Here is a 10,805-nt window from a genome sequence, read left to right on the forward strand (position 1 = left end):
TATATATATAAGACATTTCCAGAAGGCAAATTGACATTACTTCCACCAACATCCACTTACCAACACCATCAACCCGAGATGCTGAACACATAAAAGCATTATCAGCATCACTATTTGAATTAAAAAAACTATCAAAAATCTCTCATTTACATACTAACTTCAGAATTAGTAACATCAAGAATCATGCCCTGTGGAGCAGTATTAGACTCAATAACAACATTTGGTCATGTATATGCAGGGATTCCTGATGGAAACAGAGCAGGTCCGGACTTTTTAACATCATGAGATAGGTGCTTATATTTTGTTTTTTGTGTAATGGCGGTGATTTGATCAATTGCTGATGGAGATAGTTCAAAGATAGAATCCAAGACACGATCATGATCATTTATGAAGGGGGCTGAAAAAAGTTTTAAAAAGGTTAGTGAACGCGCAAATACCTACAGTTAAATAAATAATAAAAAGAATAAAAAAATTACATATACAACATTTTACCAGGACGCAAATCATCATTAACTACGCCATGCCTTGCTGTGATGTTCTTCACATTGACACAACTTGCACCACCCTCTCTACCAACCCCACCAAAACCAGACACTAAATATATAAAAGTATAATCAAGAGTACTATTTTAAAAACAAGCAACAACAAAAAAAATCAAATATGTGATTTACATACTAGAAGGCGCTTTGGGAGTGCTATCTCCAATAACTACACGATCATTTCCACCGTCGCTCCTTTCAAACTGGTCATAATCATTATGCATCTCACCAAAGTAAGGATCATTATCCTAATGCTTATGCTGAAAATGAGAAAATAATAATTTTATTATCATGTATATTATAAGAATACTATGTGCACTAAAAGTAAAGAATGGAATAATATCCTATAAGCATATATTGCATCTTTGAAAAATATACTATAGCATTATATTATATTAAAGATCAATACCGCTAAATTTCCCTCTGGTTTCATTGACTGCCTACCAATAGCTGCAAGCACCTCCTCAAGTTTGGTCTCTACCTCAGCATTGGTAGGTTCGGAATCACCTCCAGTACTTTAATGCATACTTTGTATCTTTGGTAATTGAGTGCCAAAAACCTGAAAGCTAGCAGGTTGACAGTTAGTGCAATCAACTTCAATTTCAAATTTTAGACCACGCACATCAAATAGTTGCTTCTCAGCATCAGTTGGGATGATGATCTTTAGCTGCAACTATTAAGTACACTAGTTAGAAATAGAAGTGATAATGAAATATGGAAAGATAAAAGACCTCTATTACCATATGATACAAATATGGTATACATGTATACCAACATAGTATATCCTTGATCTGGGATATTGTTACAACTACATGTGACTAAACAACTATACCAAAACATTAAAAGATGCAATAAAAGTATGAGAAAATTAAAAGTATAAGTAGCAATAAAAGTATAAGTAGCAGAAAAGATCCCTATTATCATATGATACCAATATGCTATGCATGTATACAAATAGAGTATATCATTGATATGGGATATTGCTACAACTATATGTGACTAAACTACTGTACCAAAACAATAAAAGATATGATGCAATAAAAGTATGAGAAAATTAAAAGTATAAGTACCAATAAAAGTATAAGTAGCAGAAAAGATACCTATTACCATATGATACCAATATGGTATACATGTATACAACCAGAGTATATTATTGATTTAGGATATTGCTACAACTACATGTAACTAAACTACAGTACCAAAACATTAAAGAGGCAATAAAAATATGAGGAAATTACCTGCTCGTGTCGCAAGCTAAACATTTACAAAGCAACTCGTTCATTCTGTATATGACCCATGACTACCCAATCTAGAATTCGTGGAAGTTTGTTTCCAATATGATCAGCAAAGCGACCGTCCAAACTTTGGCAGAATTCATACAACCAAATCTGTAAAGCCAAGGGGAGCCACCGAGCCTATAAAAAGAAGGTTTATCTTGAAACTTGTTGGAACACGAGTCGATTGTAGCGTCATAAACATCTATACCCTAGGCATAATTAGTAAAATCACCGCACTCAACCAAGTCAATGTAAGACCATGAAATAACCTTTGTTTTGAGAATAGAAAGTAAGAAGTTGTTCACAAAATAAAGAACTGCTATCTTCAGTGCATCATCATCTGTCTCCCATTTCTTCTTCGTAAAAGAGTCTACTAGTTGGGCCAATGTCACAGATGTAGTCTCAAAATATTTTTAAATCAACCTATTCTCTTTTACACTCTCTATACTTGTATCACCCTTACATTTCAGCCAAGTAGTAAGTGCAAATTCACCCAAATCAAAGCGCAACATAAAATCACTCACTACAAACCGTATCTCATTTTCCACCTAGATGTACTTCTCTAATAAGAAAAATGGTGCATAACCCGAATCTGCACAATAATTGGTGGCAAATCCAAAAATTATCCAAAGCATGTTTTCGTAAACATCCGAAGTTATGTCTTTGATAAATTCTCTTTCAACAGACTAAAGACATTGCAGTTGGTATCCCAATCAACCTTTGGTTTATAAACTATGTCCATAGGCACAAGTAGATCCCAACACTGCAAAACATGTTCATATAAATAATTTCAGAAATAGAATTCACTTAAAAATACAACAAAAACAACCAAAAATGTTACAACTACCATACGATACCAACATGGCATATAACTATACCAACAGGGTATACAGTTCTTCTGGCTAATTTACGGAAACTATAAATGACTATACTACTATTACATAACAGATAGGCATAAAGAGAAAAAGCAAAAAGGTATGCAGCTATAAAGTATTTTGAAGAGATTATACGATACTACTATTATTAAAAGAAAAACAAATAGCCAAGATTGCCAAAAAAGGATCCAAAAGTATATGATACCAATATACCAATATAGTATATAGCTATACTAACAGCGTATATAGTTGTACGAGGTTGTTCCAACAACTACCTATAACTTTAAAAACTATTTGTTTACCATGAAAATGGTAATTACAATTAGATTTGATTTTGTGGTTCTAAAAGTACATGATTTATTTTTATGCTAGTTGTTAGGCAGTAGATGTTAAGTGTGAGACTAGAAAATAAGATAAGAGCTTGAAGATAGCGTGACAAGCAAACTGAGTGGTCGAGAGACGGGGTTTCGAGCTAGCCTATACTGGGCCTCGAGGTCAAGCTAGAGCATTGGACTGTGTATAGCCGATGAAGGACTAAGAGTTCTAAAAGCTTTGATGATGGCTCTTTATGATCAATGATGAGTAATAAATGAAGAACAATCAATAAAACACAATAAATGTAAGCAATGTAATAGATGTAAGCAGTAAAATCAAGGGAGAATGTGTTTAAGTTGGAGAGCAGAGAATGTTCTTGTTCTAGTATTGAATATCATATGTTACAAAATGATTAGGATCCCCCTTATATATGAGGGGAAATCCCAACAAGGTACAGATGCATTTATTACAAAGATATACAGTTGGTACAGTCATTTAATGCCACGGTACGGGCTTGTACTAGCCTAATAGACGTGGTTAGCTTTAACCACGTGCCTTGGGAACTTCCCGTTTGACCATCGTAGCCACCGATTCGCACTACCCGAGCTCAAATATTGAGAACCCTCGGGGTCTATCCTCGAGCTGAGCCTCGAGCCTTCTGGGGACGGGATTATGAAGTGTCATAAATACCACAAAGTCGGACTCTCTGATTTTCACCGTATACAGATAGTCCCCGCGTTTCTTAGAGTAAAATGATAAGAAACGATTTTGAGCTTGACCTCCTCGAACCTCTCGTGATGATGTCATGCTCGTGACGTCAGCGTTCCAAGTGACTGAAAACATCCTATCAGTCCGTCTCCCTGAAAGCAGTGATTATACTGTCGGTTTATTTATCAAAAAGGCATTTATTGCGCCGTCGATCCGTTTCCCCAAAGGCATTGATGGCGCGGTCGGTTACGTTCCCCCAAAGGCATGGATTATGCTGTCGGTTACGCTTCCCCAGGGGCATTGATTACACCGTCGGTTACGCAACCGTCGTCCTATAAATGGGGGTTACTTGAGCCAAACTTCATTCAATATTTCTCCAACATCATTTGGCCCTTTCACTTCTCTACATCCTCTTCCAAATTTCTATCTTTATGGTACAAACTTGTGGCCATAAGGCCATACGGCAAAAGCTTTGTCAGTTATGTCGTGGCTGTTTTTCAAAGCCCTTCCCCACTGATTGGGATTATGCTGAGTTGTTGTTGTTGTTGGCTTGAAATAATGAGGGAAAGGTCTCAAATTCTTCCCGTATCAGAAGATATGCGGACCTTGAACCGCTGTTCAACCCTCTTAACTTCAACCTGGTGTGGAACCTCATTTCTTTTGCTTTCCATGGAGTGATGTGGCGTTACCCCTTAACTTTTGCATCCCACACCGATGCAATGTCTCAAGAAGTGACTTCACAATAGTAGTGCTGACGAGACCCATACCCGCCAAATTTTTCACCAAGCCATAATTTTCTCTGCATGTTAAAAGCTTTTTCTCTTTGATAGGCTATAGCTGCTCCAGAGGAGGATCTCGAAAATATTGTTCTGAAGGTCAAAACGGGGTCCTCGAGGAAATGGTTCTCGCAGATGTCGCTCCCAAGGATATACTCTCGAAAGTAGATTAGGCTCTTTAAGTGTTATTTTTTGCTTCTTTGTTTCTGTGTAAGGACCCCGCGCGGGCTTTTGTAATCATCATTTATTAATACAAAAGGTTTCTTCAACTTGTCTTTGACTTGTGCTTGATTCCCTTTCACCTGTGTTTATTAAAAATCCGAACGTGAGACTTTGTCGATCAGCCCGAATACTGGACCCAGACATAGGTATTCCCTTGGTTCTCGATTGGTTAATATGATATTCCCTGAAACCCTTTGACGTCTCTTGGACTAAGTCCTGATTGATTCGATACAAACTTAGGCCGCCGGGACTTCTGATTTCTAATTGACTGAGAGTGGGGCCTCGAATTTTAGAATGAAGCCTAGACCTTTTAGGCCCTGTTGATAGTCCTCGAGAGATGGATTTGCTTGGTCACCTGAAAATAAAGATAGCCCTTCGGCCTTTTCAAATAGTCCCCGAGTGAGAGTTTGCTTGGACTCGGGCAGCCTCGAAAATTTGCTTTGGACTTAAAATGAAGATAGCCCTAAGGCGTTATTGACAGATCCTGAGCGAGGATACACTCAAAGTCGGATAGCCCCTAGGCTAAAGTAATCGAGAGAGCATTTAAATTGAACTGAAGATGAAGATAGCCCTGAGGCTTTATTAATAATCCTCGAGTGAGAACTGACACAGACTCAGATAGCCCGGGTGCCAAAGAATCGGGTGAATGACCCGCACTTGTAGTAGCAGAGATTCTCGCGATCGGGCACCATCTCGAGGCTAGGTTTATGTGGATAGCTCCTTAGAGCATCGTTATAGCAACAAAGATCCTCGAGATCGGGCACCATCTCGAGGCTAGGATTATATGGGAATGCTTGACCCCACGAACATTGTATGACAGCGTGATTTGTATGACACGGCCATGAAGTGATCGAGGTGGTCCTGCCGGTTCACTTCCCCAAAAGTGATAATGGCCTAGTCAGAATTAATTGGCCTTCAGAGTAGGCGGACAGTCGCCGCTTGCTCTATATATGAGTTTGCTTTCCTCTTATTTGAGGATTCCGCCACTTTGAGCAACTATCCTTTTTATAGAGTTTTCCTTCCTTGCTTCAGATCTTTCACCATTTCAAGTCAAAGCTTTCGCCCAAGTCTTCATCTTCTTTCTCTCGTTTCACCCTAGTCATGGGTGCTACGTTCAAATTTGTTCACCAAGGAGAGGAGAGTTCCGCCTCTGCTTCACGCTCGGTCGGTGGTACACCACCGGCGTCCAGTGAGCTGACATCGAAGTGCTTTGTCTCGAGGAGGGACTTTACGTTAAAGAGACCACCCAATGTTTAGTGCCATCAGGAGCATGCATCGAGTTTTATCTCATCAATAGGGGAGGAACACCTCGAGGTAGTTAGAAGAGACTGCGGATGGGGAGAAAAGGTGGTACTGCAGGTGCCTTCCCCGGAAGAGAGCATCATGGCTCATGTCGAGGGGTCTTTGAACGTATACACGTACCCCTTTACATTGGGCCCTCTTGATAGGGTCGTGCTCGACTTCTGTCGAAGATATCGGGCTACCCTGGCACAGGTTCACCCGTCGTTCTGGAGGATATTATTGATGATAAGGTTCTTTGCGGAGGAAGCCGGGCTTGAGTTCACCCTTAGCCATCTCATTAGATTGTACCGGCCCATTCATTACCGAGGCCTGATAGATTTGCAATGTCCGTGGATGCCATACGAGGTCCCCAACCTGGCGGATTGGACTTGGAAACTGGTAGCTTGCTCGACCTACGATGAGGGTAAGTGGCGAGACCTTTCGAAGGGTAGATGGGAGGCAAAACACCACGGTAAGTACCGTATGATTCTTCTCTTTAAGGAATATTTCCCTTTGGGTTTCCTAACTTCTTTACTGCAGGCATCAGAGAATTTTCCAAGATGAGATCGTTCCCTCTTGGAGAGGAGTGAGGACCATCGGCTTCGGGGCCGAAGAGTGATAACAAGCGTAAGGAATGCTCGGTGGGCAAGGAGATTTGTAGTGAAGCAAGGTCTGCCCGGAGGCAAAAAGGAGCTGTAACCGTTGAGGTAGACCGTGTACCTAACGTCCGTTGTGCGAACATTAGCACAGTAGAAGGGAGCAGCCATACATTAACGGCTCGAGCCGAGGGATATCCTAGGGCAGCTGAGCCTGCAATACCTGAGATTTCTGGCCTAGGAGGAGTGGCTCCTCCTTTGCCACCATCTTCTTCTCCCATCGAAATTACTTCGAGGGATGCAAATGTTCTGCCACTATCGTCTTCTCCCGTCGGAGGTACTTCGAGGGATGTAGATGTTCTGCCGCCGTCTCTTTTCCTGTCGAAGGTACTTCGGGGGATGTTCGAGGCCAGGGGCTTCCTGAATCAAGTAGGGTCTCGAGCGATCATATTCCCATCGGGAGCGGTTCTATTGGGGCCGATGAGACTAGGCCAGTAGACGTGCGCTCAACTTTGAGGAGGCTCAGCGGCTCTTTTCTGTGGTGAGTTTCGGTTGACTGTACTGGTTTTTCAGTTTTGCACTTTCATTTTCTTACTGAGCTTCTTTTTCATTGGCCTTTGATAAGCACAAGTCCGAGCTGCTCCGCCGTGAAGCCAGGTTGTGAAAAACCTTGGACAGGGAGAAATCCCTCAGGCTTCCTTGTGACAAAAGGGCAAAGGAGTTGGTATACCTGCGGTATGAGGCGAGTCGAAGCCGGAACTACGAAGGCTACCTCGAGAGACAGGTAACCTTTGTTTCGAGGGTATGCGTGTTTCTTCTTCTACCCTCGGAGATTAATATTTTGATACTTCAATTGCAGAGAAAGACGGAGGACCTGGAACGCCTTTGCGGCTAAGTTGGTCAGGCCAAGTATGAGTGTAATGAGCTAAGGGCTTAAACAGATGCCCAAGTTGGGGCCAAGAAGAATGCTTTGGCCAAGGCTTCTACCCTCGAGGTGCAAATCCGGAATGCTCGTGAAAACAGCTTGGTCCAGAAGAGCAGGATTACAAGGCTCGAGTTTGACCTTTTGGAGATGAAGGCCGAGGTCGTGGACGCCCGAGCTGAAGCTGAAGAGATTCGAGCTAAAGCTGATAAGAAAGTGCTTGTTTATTTAAAAGATGTTGCCGACGCTCGAGCTGAGTTGAGAGGGGCTTTCGATCAGGAGAGCAGAAGTAATGAATATGCCCGATGTAGATCCTGGAGGGAAACCCTCAAGGAGAACCATGCTAGGGCTTTGGTCTTTCGGAAGAGATAACACAGGCCAAGGCGGATGAATATGATGCCATGCACCTCGTATTCGATGCCGAAGATAATGAGGAAGAGGCCGATGGAGCTGCAGTCCCCGAGGGGAATGTAGACTAGGCTTTTTCTTTTTGATTCTGTATACAGTGTTCCTATAGAACTTTGTAAGTGAAGCCTCATATTATTTCACATATACTTATAAAAGGAAGCCTTTCGGTTTCATCTTTCATGAATTTTCCTTTTGCTTGTGTATGTCTTTCTTTGATTTAAATTTTGACGTTTGTCAATGATTAGCCAAATGAATTGGACTTCGAGGTAAAACCCTTAGGTTTACAAATCGGCCGTGAGGCTTGTTGGGCTGGCTCGTAGGTTCTTACACATTGGATTGGTACGACCTTTGTATAGGCTTGTGCTCAGGCTCTTACGCGTTGGGTCGGTACGACTTTTGGTATTGGCTGGCGCTTAGGCTCTTACGCATTGGGTCGGTACGACCTCTAATGTAGTTTGGCGCTTAGGCTCTTACACGTTGGGTCGGTATGACCTCTAAAGTAGGCTTTAATTTTCCCTCGTTAAAGACTTTTTAAAGTTTTGTGTTCGCCCGACTCTTCGACCGTTCGATAGGAACCTCGATTGTGAGTTGTTATGTAGCTATAAATGAGCGCCTCGGGAGGTTTCGCTCAATGGTTGAATTGTTTCGAAGCCTACTGTTTGGATCTGACATGATCTAAGCTCTTTTGCTTGTGCCGAGGGTAGCCTGATTAACCGGTTCTTTTCGAAGTATTTTCGAAGTAATTTGAAGGCCTGTGATTTTATTGCTATGGTTGGGCGTCCTCGAGTCGCGTTAGATTGGCCGGAGCCTTGTGACCGTAGTCATTGTGTTTGGCCGTAGCCATTTAGTCCCCGAGTGAAGTAGTTTTGGCGTTTATATCGAGGGTATGCCTTTTTAGGGGTCTTACAAGTTCGAATATACAGCCTTGACTTTAAGATCGGATTATGCCCTTTGTAGGGTCTTATAAATTTTAACATTCCTTACTTGAGGTCTTAAAGATTTTTTGGTTATTTGGCACAAGTATGACTCATCCCTTGCTTGAGGTCTTATAGATTTGGTATTGCTTCATGGAGGTCTTATGAGCTCGAGGTTACCCACATGGGGACTTACGGCCTCGAGTTTTTGACAGCTCGTCGGGGTGACAGTCAGCGACAATCCTCGAGACATCGAAAGTTTTTGGCTTTGGAGTCGTTCTTTGTAAACTTGATGTTGCCTCGTTGAGGGCTTACGCGTTCGAAGCTTCCGACTTTCGGGAAATTTCTTGCCCTGGAGCCGTTTCTTGAAAAAATAGCGGATTTCTTATAAGCGCAATGTGTTTTGATGGAAAAATATTCTTTGATTACTTGGCACAAGTATACATGTTTTCGTCGTCAAGGGCTCAATTATTCTATGCGGACACATTTCATTCGACCGTTTGGCCCGATACATCATTTTCCTATCAATACCCTTTTTGGCTCATCTTGACTTCTCCGAGGAGGTGATCTCCAGGGGGCATGCCCCCCCAGTATTCGAGGTTGATTGAAGAGAAGCCTTGAATACTGGTTAAGTTCTCCTTAGGTAGCATATAGATGTTGCCTTGTTAAAAACGTTGCCGGTAAAACCCTTCTTGGGATAAAATCCGATCAAACGAAAAAAATGCAACGCATGCTTTAAAACCTAAGGTCTTCAAGCTGGAAAGTAATTCGATTGTTCTAACTGGACTCCTGCACAGAGGTTAGTGTAAGATGTAAATAAAAAGGGAGACGGTTATACCTTAGTGGTGATGGCGCTTCGAGCCTCGGTATGCTTCGACCGCTTGCTCCGGGGACGCGGTACGGTCCTTTGCTCATCTATTCGGGTGCAGCCGAGAATGTAGCTTGTGATTGCTACTTCACTGTTTGCTTCTCCTTCGGTTCCTTCGATGTTGAAGGCGTCAATGCCGGTGCCACATCGTGCACCGCAAATGTCTGTCTTGCGGCATGTTGCTCCCCGTATACACTTTTTATTTCGTCCTTCGTCGGAAACTTCTTCATTTGATGAAGGGTTGATCGTACTCCTCTCATACAGTGTATCCATGGCCTTCCGAGCAAGGCATTGTACCTCATGTCTCCTTCGATGACATAAAATTTGACATTTTGGGTTGTGCCGGCCATGTTGACCGCGAGGGTGATTTCCCCTTTTGTTGTGTCGCTCACCATGTTGAATCCGTTGAGGACTCGAGAGGCGGGCACGATCTGGTCGAGCAGTCCGAGCTGCTCCACCACCCTCGACCTGATAATGTTGGCCGAGCTACCTGGATCCACAAGCACATGCTTAATTTGAAATGTATTTACAAGAAAAGAAATTACCAATGCGTCGTTATGAGGCTTAGACAGGGCCTCGATGTCCTCGTCGCTGAATGTGAGAGCATCCTCGGGTATATAACCTCGAGTTCGCTTTTCCTTGGTGATGGATATTTTTGTTCTTTTGACAATGGGTTCATGTGGGATGTCGATGATCATGTGGATGACATGTTGTGGCTCATCTGTTTTGTTTTTCCTGTTCGCCTCTCTTTCCCGAAATTGATTTTTGGCTCGGTCGCTGAGGAACTCTCGGAGGTGCCCTTTGTTGATTAGTCGGGCTAATTCCTCTCGAAGCTGTCTGCAATCTTTGGTCCTATGACCGTGTGTGTCATGAAATTCACACACAAGGATAGGGTTCCTTCGCGACGGATTTGATAGTACGGGTTTTGGCCACCTGGTGTCTCTGATTTTACCGATGGCAGATACGATGTCCGAAACATCAATGTTGAAGTTGTACTCAGATAATCATGGTGCCTCTGTCGGTCCTATGTGTCTGTCAAATCCGGCTCTTCTCACAAGTCCCCGAGGATTCTGACCTCGATCTGTCCTTCAGTCATTGCGAGGT

The sequence above is a fragment of the Nicotiana attenuata genome, chromosome 1 (genome assembly GCF_001879085.1).
Source record: "Nicotiana attenuata strain UT chromosome 1, NIATTr2, whole genome shotgun sequence".
Classification (NCBI taxonomy): domain Eukaryota; kingdom Viridiplantae; phylum Streptophyta; class Magnoliopsida; order Solanales; family Solanaceae; genus Nicotiana; species Nicotiana attenuata.